Source organism: Rhinopithecus bieti, unplaced genomic scaffold, assembly GCF_001698545.2.
Source record: "Rhinopithecus bieti isolate Rb0 unplaced genomic scaffold, ASM169854v2 scaffold_25291, whole genome shotgun sequence".
In the NCBI taxonomy this organism is placed as follows: domain Eukaryota; kingdom Metazoa; phylum Chordata; class Mammalia; order Primates; family Cercopithecidae; genus Rhinopithecus; species Rhinopithecus bieti.
This window is the reverse complement of record NW_016811667.1, coordinates 580,409-593,006: the sequence shown is the minus strand read 5'-3', so window position 1 is coordinate 593,006 and position 12,598 is coordinate 580,409. Positions and strand designations below refer to the sequence as shown.

Here is a 12,598-nt window from a genome sequence, read left to right as displayed (position 1 = left end):
TTCAAGGTACCCAACAGCTTGGCCAATGGGCTAAAAAGACCCTGCTGAAGTCAGGCATGGTGGTGTGGGTCTGTAGTCCCACCTCCTCGGGAGGCTGAGGCAGGAAAATGGCTTGAGGCCAAGAATTCAAGGCTGCAATGTGCTATGATCGCACCTGTGAACAGCCACTGCACTCCAGCCTAGACAACATAGCATGACCCTGTCTCTAAAAAAATAAATAAATAAGTAAATAAGACTGTGATGCTTATTTACTTACCAGCAGTACCAGGCGGGTCTTTTTTCCTGCTCTTGCCTGGTACTCTTGCCTGAACATTCTGAGTGTCAGTCTTCTGGATGTTACTCTTCCGCAGAAGCATTGCTCTGCCCTTCTAGGAGGCAACAGAAAGAAGCTCCATGCACAGACCTGCAAGTCCCAGCAGCCTGTTTGTTCTGGGGCCTTTAGCCACTCAAAGAAGTCATCTCACTGAACGTGAACGTTGGACAGGCAGCTCACACAGATCGATTCGACCCCACGAGGCACAGACAGAAGAAAGCACTCTCGTTATCTAAGCCAAACAGTCACTGCTCCTTGCCTTGGTCTAAAAATCTTCTCTGTGCTAAACCACCTCCACCTCAAAGCAGAACAAAAGAGCAATTTCTTCAAGAACAAAAATTAAAATATCCTTCCCCAATAATATTTCTTTCAGCAAAATGTGGCCTAGAAACTCAACCTGTTCTTTCTTCTCAAAGCAAATTTCCTTTCTATTTATGGAAAAAATACAGTCTGAATGAACTACCACATTTCCCCACTAAATTCAAACTGCCTCAAATTATTTTTGAAGATAGGGTATGAAGTCAATAAGCACTGAATCTGAGAACTCTGACATGTTTCTTTATTTTTAACACAGGAAAATGATCTGGGATTTGTGCAGAATGAAGTAACAGTAAGCACAAGCTGACTCCAGCAAATCAGCCCGAGGCCCCCCCGCCACAGAGCACTTCCGCCATCACCCACCTTCCAGAGTGTGCTTCTCACACTCTATTCCCTCACCATCAGCCCCAGATAGAACAGACCAGTGTCGCCTGAACATAACTGAGTCTCCATGTAGCCCAGTGTCCACTTGGTGTCCATACAAGGAAGCAATCCAACTCAAACATAATAAAAATTAACTCAAAATGTTAGGGGATCTCTTGTGGAGCACCAAAAGAAGGGAATTAAATTATTAATGCACAGGAAAGTATCTTCAAAGTCCTTTCTCCTTCTCTACCACTTGATATCCTAAACACAGACAGCTCCTCTAGAAACTTCCTTTTACTTTTCATCTCCTCACTCTCCCTAAACCCCAGTTGATAAACACTTTCCTCTCCCTCCTCCTTTCCTTTGGCCTCCATTCTCTCTTCTCACCTACAAGTATTGGCCCTTTCAGATGCCAGTAGCTGCTTACACACATACACATACACACACACAAACACACACACACAAACACTCTGACCATCCCTACCTCCTAGTTCTCTAATTCAGCCTCTACTCATTGCCCTGACTCCATATGAAAAAGGCCCAGGCACTAAACTAACCAAGAGAAACTTCTCCTTAGAAGGTAGTGTTACTAGGAAAGTTGAGTAATAGACAATAGAATTCTCTTTCGCAGAGAGAAGAGGAGAAAGTCCATGAATACTCACAGTGGCATGTGGCAAGAGGTGGTAGATGCTGGAAGCTAATGCCTAGTAGTGCTAAATGTCACCACTCAGATCAGCTGGACCCAGCTTCAGAAAAGATGCTCTTTATATCCAAATTAGACCTCTGCTGCAAAGAGAACTCCAGCACAGCCATTAATAAACCACACCACCCTGACCTCCAAAAGTCTCTCAACACACCGCCTGGCTATATCCATCTCTACATTACCTGGGATAACACATTAAATAGAGAGGGATATTTCCCAGGTCTCTGTCTATAGCAGAGATTCATTTTGGTGCTTGGAGAAGTTAACAATGACCTGAAAGTGAGGAACTGTGGGCCTAGCGCCATGAAGAACTTCTAAAATGGCTCTGCTTGTACAAATAGTTTGTTCCTCCATTCTCCATGCACTGAGGAAGTTTGAGAGGCAGTGAGGACGAAAACAGAGAAACTATGATGAATATGACCCAGCCTCTACTCCTATGGATCAGCTGTGTGGCCTTGGGCAAGTTTCTGCACCTCTCTGAGCCTATTTCCATTTCTGCACAATGGCATGGCTGGCCATAGGTGATCAAGTTCCTTTCCAGCACTGACATTTCACAGCTCTGTGATTTTAAGGATACCTGCCATGGGGGTCATGGCCAAACGGGTGGGAAGAAGGGCAGACAGAAGAGGGGGCACAAGCTATTACAAAATCTGAATTATTACTAATCATTGATTGGAGCTCTAAGAAAACATTCACTGCAACTCCAAAAACTGCAGATGTCAAGTGTGGTCAGCAGTCACGGGTCAGTTTCTGGGAGCCCTAATCTTAATAAGAAAAAGATGTGCACACTATTTCTAGCAGGTCATTCACTTACGGGCCACAGGAAGATGCATTAAGGGCAGTGACTTCCTCTCACTGTAGCAAGACCCTCCCAATCCAGTGAAGTCCAGAGTTCATTCTCCCTGGTCTGCAGATGAGCGCACAGGGTCTGAACGACTCCCCAAGTCGCACAGTTTGGTGGCAGCAAAACCAAGAGAGAAGCCCAGATTGTCTGACTTCTCAGCTCACATTAAATGCCAATTAGATAACTGTGTGGGATCACTGCAAAGCATAGACACTTAGAAACCCACACACAGATTCACCTAATTGGTCGAAGAGGATGGGGGAGGACTCTGCAAATGGGGAGCCAAGAGCAGCCTTTCCCTTCCTTCACCACCCTGACAACCAGGTTGGTCACCAGCCCTGGGGGTTAGTATCCACCTGCTACCCTGTTACATGTACAGACATCTGTCTTTAAGTGATTGCAGGTGGTGGCTCATAATCTAGAGCTGAAGATCTTAACCTGAGCACCAACTAAAATTATATGCAAAGACTCCACAACTTTTTATACGTGTATCCCTGGACAAATCTTTTAACATCTCAGTGGCTCAGTGTTCCCATCTGCAGAACAGAGACAACAGTGCCTACACCTCACAGGGTTGTGATGAGCATCAAAAGAGATAATACACCTAAGTGCTTAGCACAATGTCTACAACATAAATGTTAGTTATTATCACATAATTTTTCTGGAAAAAGTGTCCAAAGCTTTTATCAGATTCTCAAAGGGGTCCACGTTCCAATAAAAACTAAAAACTCTTGTTCTACACCCTATCCTTGGAATGGAACTGAGGTCATCCTGTAAGAAGACAAGTGCCCCCTCTAGCTTCCTTACCTGTCCAGATGAAAGGGATGGGAGGCTTTCTACGCCCCCCTATTCCTGGAGGGCTGTGGAGAGTTAGGAGATGAAAAGTAAAAGGGAGTTTCTAGAAGAGCAGCTGCCATCGTGTACGAGATACCAAGTGGTAGAGAAGGAGAAAGAATTTCATTTTCCTAGGCATTAATAATTTAATTCTCTCCCACTGGTGTTCAACAAGAGATCCACTAACATTTTAAATTAATTTTTATTATGTTTGAGTTGGATTGCTTCCTTGTATGGTTACCATTCTTTGTTTTCACAGTTCCTCAGCAGGAGGGTCACAAAGGATGACCAGAAAACTGGAATATAGGGCTGGGAAACGGTGCCAGAAGCTCCTCCTCCCGTGTTCTGCGGGACTCCACAGCAGTAGGTTTAAACCGGAGTATGTGGACACTGGAGTTGGGGAATTTGGCTCTCTTCTTTCTCATTTAGATTAGGACCAAAAGGGATTGGAGGAGGCATTTCCCGGCCACAAAAAATGCCTATTTCTGGGCTCCAGTGTCAGAAGGAATACGGGGATCCTAGGTCCAAAACACAGAAGAGCTCTACCTGCAGAGCCTCAGCCTTGGGTCCACAGCCCAGAAAATTCCACTCAGGTAGAAATGAATGTAGAGGACATAGATGAATGTCTAACACAAGAGTCAATTCAAACATCACACATCTTTACTCTCAGCTGGAACAGTAGCAACTCCATAAAGACTCGGGTAACTCTAATAGGCAGTTAAGTCTATCTTCGATTGATCAAGAGTGGGGAAATATATTATTACTTAATAAACACAGTGTTGGGTTGGATGAAATTTTTCAGAGCAAGGGGTATTTAGAAGAAAAATAAATAAGTATAAAAACAAAAGAAGGGCGTCTCTGCTGACAAAAAGGCTGGGAACAACAGTTCCCATGGCAGCCCTGGCTCCCGACGTCCCTAAGCTCCAATCTGTCATCCCTCCTGTATTCTCTACCTTGTTATCCCATCGGCAGACTGAGAATGAATTTCAAAGCAACCATGCTTTTTTACACATCGTTTTCTCTAATATAAAAGTAATACATGTTAATCATAGAAAGCTGGGAAAACAAAGGAAGTCTCAGAGAAAACACAAGAATCTGTCCACCAATGTTATCATGTTAATTTATTGCTGCCAATCTCTCTCTTTCTCTCTCTCTCTTTTCTTGGTTTAAAGCAAATTATTTTATCTTTATTTAAAGACTTAATATCATACTAAATTTCCTAAGATAGCAAGCATCTCTGAAGATTCAATAAAAGCAGAAAGTCCAGAAAAGCTTAAAACTTGTCAGCAAAATGAAGACAGTGCAAATGTGAGTATGTTCACATGTGTGCACACACACACACGTGCAGGTCTTGCTTCTCAGAGGCCTCTTAAACTCTCACAACACAGGACGGTCACTGGCCACCCCGAACTAAAAAGTTTAAACTTAGAGGATCAAAAAAGAACTCCACCCACTAAAACAATGGTCTTTAAGTATCAAAAAGCCTAGCATTTCCAACAAGTATTTTCAAAACCTAAAACCTATTATGTGTACCTTGGCACCAATCTGGGTCAGTTCCTGGTGGGGTTCCAGGATAGAATTTCAAAAGATGCTGTAATTATTCCTCATGTCACTGATACCATTCTATCAGACTCAAATAAATCAAAATCATAAGAAAAACAAAACTGAACCTCTGGCAATACACTCACTACTTAGAAAACAAGAGTTTTCTAAATACTGAGAAAACCAGCTCCTTTTACGGTTGCCTCATAAAACCATTTCTAATGAGACTTATGCCAGAGCTATGGAAACAATAATTTGCTGACCAGTTTCAACAAACTGCACCCAAGTGATTTTTCCAAAGAGAAAGCATTTGAGGGTGAAGGTAAAAGAAGTCCTAGGGCAGGTGGGAGAACGTGTAACACTGCATGGTTTCTTTGTTGTTGTTGTTTTCAGACGGAGTCTCCCTCTGTCACCCAGGCTGGAGGGCAGTGGCATGATCTTGGCTCACTGCAACCTCCACCTCCTGGGTTCAAGCGATTCTCCTGCCTCAGCCTCCTAAGTAGCTGAGATTACAGGCACACACCACCACGCCCGGCTAATTTTTGTATTTTTAGTAGAGACGGGGTTTCACCACGTTGGCCAGGCTGGTCTCGAACTCCTGACCTTAGGGGATCCACCCACCTCGGCCTCCCAAAGAACTAGGATTAGAGGCGTGAGCCACCGCACCCGGACAACAGCTGCGTGTTAGACTCATTTTTATCAAGACTCAAATACAGTTAGAAGATACTTGTTCTGGTATGTACAAAACTGGTCCTCCTCCCTAACCATGTCTAGTCACAGGTGGGTGAGGACTTGGGAAGGAGTAAGGCACCTAGAAGTGAGGGACGGGTAGGTCCTGGAATTACAGAGCCGCCACCACTCAAAAAGCCTGTTCTTAGCCTTCTGATATTCCCTTCCTCAAAAACAGCCTGATCTTCCCTTGCACAAAACAGGATAGTTTCTTCCTGGAAAATATCAATTAATAAAATGTATAAGTCATTTAATCTTCAACTTCCGAATTTCATTTTAAAGCTATCATAGTTAGCTCTTACTTAATATCTTTCTTCTCTAAAAAAAAAAACAGAATTTTAAAACTAAACATACACACATGTTCACATAGAGGGAGATATGTGAAAAACAAAATGGGACACACAGAAATTAAAGGGCTACCAGGCACGGTGGCTCACGCCTGTAACCCCAGCACTTTGGGAGGCCAAGGAGGGTGGATCACCTGAGATTAGGAGTCCGAAACCAGCCTGGCCAACATGGCAAAACCCCATCTCTACTAAAAACACAAAACGTAGCTAGGTGTGGTGGCACACGCCTGTAATCCCAGCTACTCAGGAGGCTGAGGTAGGAGAATCACTTGAATCCAGGAGGCAGAGGTTGCAGTGAGCCAAGATCACACCACTGCACTCCAGCCTGGGTAAGAGAGCGAGACTCCATTAAAAAAAAAAAAGGAAAGGGAAAGGGAAAGGAAGAAATTAAAGGGCATCTAAGTCAAAACAGTAGTGGCCTAGACTTTTTTTTTTTTAAGACAGAGTCTCACTCTGTCATCCAGGCTGGAGTACAGTGGCGTGATCATAGCTCACTGCAGCCTCAAACTTCTGGGTGCAAGAGAACCTCCTGCCTCCACCTCCCAAGTAGTTGGACTGTAGGCGTGCAACACCATGCCCAGTTAATTTTTTTAGTATTTTGTAGAGACGGGATCTTAACGTTTTGCCCAAGCTGGTCTTGAACTCTTGGGCTCAAGCAATCCTCATACCTCAGCCTCCCAAACTGCTGGGATTACAGGTGTGAGCTGGCACACCCAGCCCAGACTATTCAGACATATAAATATTTGACACTTTTGTGGAATAAAGGCTAAATATGGTATTTTTCTACACTGACTAAATCTCCAGGAAACTGTTTCCTAAAAAAGGTCACTGCAATGTTCTCAACTAATGGAGTATATGATGCTGAAAGTTCAAGTCAGACTCATCTAAGCCATAAAAGCCAATCAATAATGTTTCTTGCATTTGTATAGTGCCATTACATTTCCCAAAATGCATCTATTACCTCATTTTATACCACTTATGTCAGAACAAAAGGAAGAGTAATATGTTGACTGGTTGGACAAACTGTACCATCAAGAATGGTCCTATCCTCTGAAATGGATGAAAGTTCCAGACAAGAATGTCAGATGAGCGGGAAAGAGCTTTCCAATGAGAACAGCTATCCAACATTAGAAAGAGTGGCTCCTAGACAGTGAGTTGCTCATTACCAGAGGTACACAAGTAGAGCTGTTAAAACCATGTGGCTTCCAACTGCTCTAATAACTTTAAGATCCAGAGTCTTCAAGTTTCTTACAGTGGAAGCCATGGGGGCATTGTCCTGTTGCCTTCTCTCATTCCTCATTAATGAGAAAGATGTTAAGCTCACTGACGTCAGTCCCAGTGAAGTCTTCTCCAGAACTCAGAAGGGCCATAAATAGAGAGACAAAGGGCAGGAGGTGGGAGTTATTCACTAGCATGGAGGAAGCAGGATAAACCCAGAGGAATGGCCTCTGGAATTATACAAAGAATTTGGAGGTGACTGGGGGTGGCCCTGGGAACAAAGTAAAACTGTCAGAGCTCAGATAACAGTCCATGTTCCAGAGATTGGACTGTAGCAGCCCTTCTAGAAAAGGGGCACTTCTTGGGACTTTATACAAATCCAGCTGGGTCCCCCAGACACAGGCATCTCCACCACTGCCCCCAAAACCCTGTACATCACCAAATATGAACAGAAGACATCTTTTGAGAGTTTTCTGAAACTGAGAGCTCAAGGAAGATGCCTTCTAGGAACCCCACCCCACCCCCGCCAAGTTTTCCAGAGTCTAGCAAACAATGAACTAGGGTTGTATATTTTCTCTACACTCTACTTTTATGACCAAAGGATAATAAAATAATTGGCAATCTGTAATTTGGTCCAAAAAATAACCTCCAGGAGATGCCTTAAATTCAATCCAGATTCTGACAATCCCCTGGTTTTATTTGGTCTACAGAGCTCATAGCAACAGATGGCCCAATTCAAGCCAATAACTTAAGAGTTTTGGAGCAGACTTTAAAAGTCTTACTGGCAAAATCACAAAAGGCCAAAGAATGCACACGTTATTCCAAATAAGGAAACCTTGTCCCTCTCGGATAAGGCCTGACACCCAAGATTTTCAGAGAAGAAGACAGGATTTTCTTCCAAAAAAAAAAAAAAAAAAACAAAACAAAACGACGATGGAAAGGGAAGGAAAAGAGAACCAAATCTTCATCTTACATGGTGATAAGTTAGCAGATGATGTCCAAAAGACAGGTTTACTACCAAAAGGAAGTAAAACATACAGTTTACTATCAAATGTGGAAGTAAATATCAAAAGAATCAGCTAAGATTTTAAACTGGCTGCCACCCAGGCAGCAGGGGGCTAAAGGTGACGGTGCCGGAGACTGTGGTCCTATAGAAATATTTGATTCTTGAAACTCTATGCCAGTGTAACTTTGGTAAAAAAATACAAATTTTAAAAGCTAGAAGAAAGCAGGGGAAGGGCTAATATACACTAAATGCATGCATTTCCAAACTTAAGCTATAAAAAGTAAATAATACTTTTGGTAAATGATAATACTGTATTTAAATAGTTTATCCATATGTTTCAACCAGAGCATTACATCTTAATAACTCCTTTTCTGATTAAAGTAATACTGTTCATTGTTTTTAAAAAGACAGAAAATAACTCACCCTTCCCCCACAAAAAAAGAAAAAATAGTCATAAAATTACCACCTAGAAAAAAACTGCTGGATGATATGAAGGCATTTCCTTTTCTCTTTATATATATGTGTATATGTATATTCATGTATCAATACAGACAATTTTCTTTAACTCTTTGGGCTCATCTAAAGACAATAAGGTTTTGTTTGGGGAGAAAAGCTTTTTTTTTTTTTTTGAGACAGAGTCTCACTCTCCCGCCCAGGCTAGAGTGCAATGGTGCAATCTCAGTTCACTGCAACCTCCACCTCCCAGGTTCAAGGGATTCTCCTGTCTCAGCCTCCCAAGTAGCTGGGATAACAGGCACCTGCCACCACGCCCAGCTAATTTTTGCATTTTTAGTAGAGACAGGATTTCACCATGTTGGCCAGGCTGGTCTTGAACTCCTGAGAAAAAGCATTTTATTTGGAAGATTATTAAATAAATTGCATCTTTGCTTCTTACAGCACCCATCGGTCAATATCAAGCGTTCATTCTAAAGGGACAGGTAGGTATGTCAGGTTGTCAAAAGTTTTTGGAAAGTGAAGGTATTACCAGGCATGGTGGCTCACACCTGTAGTCTCAGCTACTGGAGAGGATCACTTGAGCCTAGGAGTTCGAGACCAGCCTGGACAACAAAGAGACCCTGTCAAAATTTTTTTTTAAGTGGAAGAAAAATGAAAGCGAAGATGTAATTTGTCAGACTTTCTGGACATAAATTACAGCATTAAGAGAGGACCCTTGTGAGGATGGGAAGGGAAAGGAAAAGAGAACCAAATCTGGTTCCCCCTCAAATTGTGCTGTTTTCTAACTCTGCTCACAAGCCCGCTCATGCACATTTATCTCATTCCATGCAAGCCTGTCTTTGCTTTCTCCTCCCCACAACCCTATTTGTCACTAGCTTTCCTCTCCACCCCAACTTCCTGTTTTATTCCACTCTCTCACACCTGTACCTTTTCCGTGCCACCTGCAACCTGATGCAATGTGGAACTAAGATCACATTCTTATTACATTTGCAAAATCAAATTAAATGCTGCTTATTTGTAAGTTATAAACTGAAATACAAAGCCTTCTGTTTATAACTTTTCTTTTCTTTTCTTTTCTTTTCCTGAGCAACAGGATCTCACTCTGTTGCTCAGGCTGGAGTGCAGCGGCAAGATCAGGACTCGCTGCAGCTTCAACACCCCGGGCTCAAGGGAGGCTCCATGCTCCCACCTCAGCCTCCTAAGTAACTCCAACTACAGGCATGCACCACTACATCCAGCTAATTCTACTTTTATTTTTGCAGAGATGGGGTCATGCTATGTTGCCAAAGCTGGTCTCGAACTCCTGGCCTTAATCAATCGATCTTGGCTTCCCAAAGTGTGGGAATTACAGGCTTGAGTCACCATGCCCGGCCTGTTGATATGTCTCCTAAAGCCTATGTTGCTGCCTTGTTTCTTGCTTGTTTTTGTTGTTGTTTCTCAACATCAAAGGCAGCTACAGCCTTTGGGACTGAGTTGGAAACCCTCAGAAATGAGAAAAGCCCTGGCTCCTGCCTGGAGAAGACAGTATAGACGTGGAAGAGGCCTTGCATAGGGGAGAGGGTAGTTTTCTAGGGGAGAGACAGCTAGTAGGAAGAGGGTTAGCGTCACAGCCAACTTACTCTGCTCCTGAAGTACGAGCCCGGCATCACCCCATTCGGGAGAGTCACCTGCCCCAGAAGACAAACCCAAAGCTATCAGAGCACGCTGCTAAAGAACCATCTCTTCCTCCAGCCCTCTAAGGAGGGCCTTCTTTTTCTGGTCATCCAAAATGGCTAAGTCTTTCTTCACAAGAGCTTCTTTTAAAATCAGGTCACCCCCATCCTATACATATAGGATTTTTTTGTAACCTAGATGCTAGACACATGTTAAAAGAGCTGTTAGGTGCTGATCACTCTTTGAAGTGTAAGCTCTCTCTCCCAGCTCTGAGAGATCTGCCCACTTCACAGGGCTGCCCTCCAGAGCTCCAGCATCTGATCAAAAATGACCAGGGCCAGGCGTGGTGGCTCACACTTATAATCGCAGCACTTTGGGAGGCCAAGGCAGGCAGATCACTTGAGATCAGGAGTTCGAGACCAGAGCCAACAGAGCAGAACCCCATCTCTACTAAAAGTACAAAAATTAGCCAGGCATGGTGGCACATACATGTAGTCCCAGCTATTCGGGAGGCTGAAGGCAGGAGAATTGCTTGAACCCAGGAGGCGGAAGTTGCAGTGAGCCAAGATTGTACCCCTGCACTCCAGCCTGGGTAACCGACCAAGACTGTCTCAGAAAAAAAACAAAAGACCAGAACAGGTCCAGGCACAATTCTAAGCACCATAAGAAGCCTCCTGAATTGAGGATGTAAATCTGATCTAATAATTCAGCCAACAGTGCATCTACCTGTAGCCTTATCATCCAGCGCCCACATCCTATTTCAGCCACATGTTTCTGGTTAGATGCTTCCCTGAATTCAGCCCACCTGCTGCTGTATCTGCAGCGCATCCCTGAGTCCATGTCAAAAACAGAATCCGAGCCCTCTGACACAGCTCAAGCTCCAGGAAATCAGACTGGAGTACACAGCTGCATTCTTCTTGGTAACTATTTCCAAGCCATCTCCTTATGAAGACACACGGGGGAAAAGGAAAGGAAGACTAGGAGTGCCAAAAAGGCAGTTCAGCCTTCCCTAAAAGAAACTCAGGCAAATAGCTCCTGTTCTGGGAAACCAGTAAATTTCCAAACAGTAAGTTTTCCGCAAATGATATTGGCAACTTGGGGGGTCAGGGAGAAGTAGTGGACCAGTCCTCATCGAAGAGCAGCAAGATGAGACAAGTTTCATACAGTGGCAAATGTTCCTTTTGGATTTGCTTCAAACCTGTGTGTGGGCTGATTCTCCCAACAAATTCTCTTGTATAAGGTTATGGGGTGACTGAGAGGGTGAGGATTCTGACGGAAAGAAATCACCCACAAGTCACCTTTGCCTAAGCAGGAGGGTCAGTTCTGCCTGCCCTGGGTCTTGACGCAGTGAAACCTCAACAGGGATGTGGGACGCGTCAAAGTGTCCATGTAACCCAGATGGACGGGTATATGCTAAAGTTAAGTTCAACTGTACCCTTGACTGGTATGGCATTTCAGATCATTGAGACACCTTTCGATCCAGCAAAGAGCCAATCCTGGCTTCAATCAGCACCCATGAGCCACTGAGGGAGGCACAATGTCCCAAGTAGCAGTTGGCCAAACACATGTGAGTGAGGTGCAGCTGCCGAGCCCTTCGTGTTTACCAGGAAGAAAGAGTGTTGATTTTGCAGATTTTTGATAATGTTTTCACAGCCAGTGTTATTCCCAAACCATTTTTAAATGCAATCTGAACAACACCCCTTTCCACACCGGATTCCTTGTACTTAAATGGTTCCATCTACCTCAGGCCTGAGAAACCTATTTCTCTCTATAGGTCAGACCTCAGTTTGGATGAGGGAAGAGCAGAGGGAAAGCAGGATCGCAAAGATGGTAGGTGCAGGGCTGGGAGAAGAAAATTAAATTCACCAGACATGGGACACCTGGGCTTAGGACTCTGACACCAAGGAGCTCAAGATCTTTGTGGGCCAGATGGGACCATCTAGAAAAGACTCTTGCAACCATCTTTGGGTCTCTGGTTGTACTGTTATTGATTCCATGTTCTCAATTTAAGTGAGCTAACAAAATGCAGCAAGCCATGAAAATTTAAAAGGACTAGAATGAATTGAGAAGTTATTTAGACTGAGAGCAAAGAACAGGCAAAGCAAATGGCAATCTTGTTGGATAGATCTGGCACACCACACAAGCAACTCAGGCTAGAAAGAGCCATTGACAAAATGTTGACAATTTGCCCAGGCCCTTTTGAATACTGGATTCTTGGATTACTTCCTAATTTTTTTTTTTTTTTTTTTTTTTTTTTTTTTTTTTTTTT

At 43.5% G+C, this 12,598-nt stretch overlaps 1 protein-coding gene across 47 annotated transcripts in view; it reads right to left on the bottom strand.

Annotated features, from left to right (window-relative positions):
* Positions 1–12,598, bottom strand: part of SORBS1 (sorbin and SH3 domain containing 1) — a 259,100-nt gene that overhangs the window by 195,466 nt on the left and 51,036 nt on the right. Inside the window, exon 2 of one of the 47 annotated variants that reach the window (XM_017894527.1) lies at positions 257–368. The exons of the other annotated variants lie outside the window; for them this stretch is intronic. The gene's annotated coding sequence lies outside the window, so the exon portion shown is untranslated. The remainder of the gene's footprint in view (positions 1–256; positions 369–12,598) is intronic. 47 annotated transcript variants of the gene reach the window in all.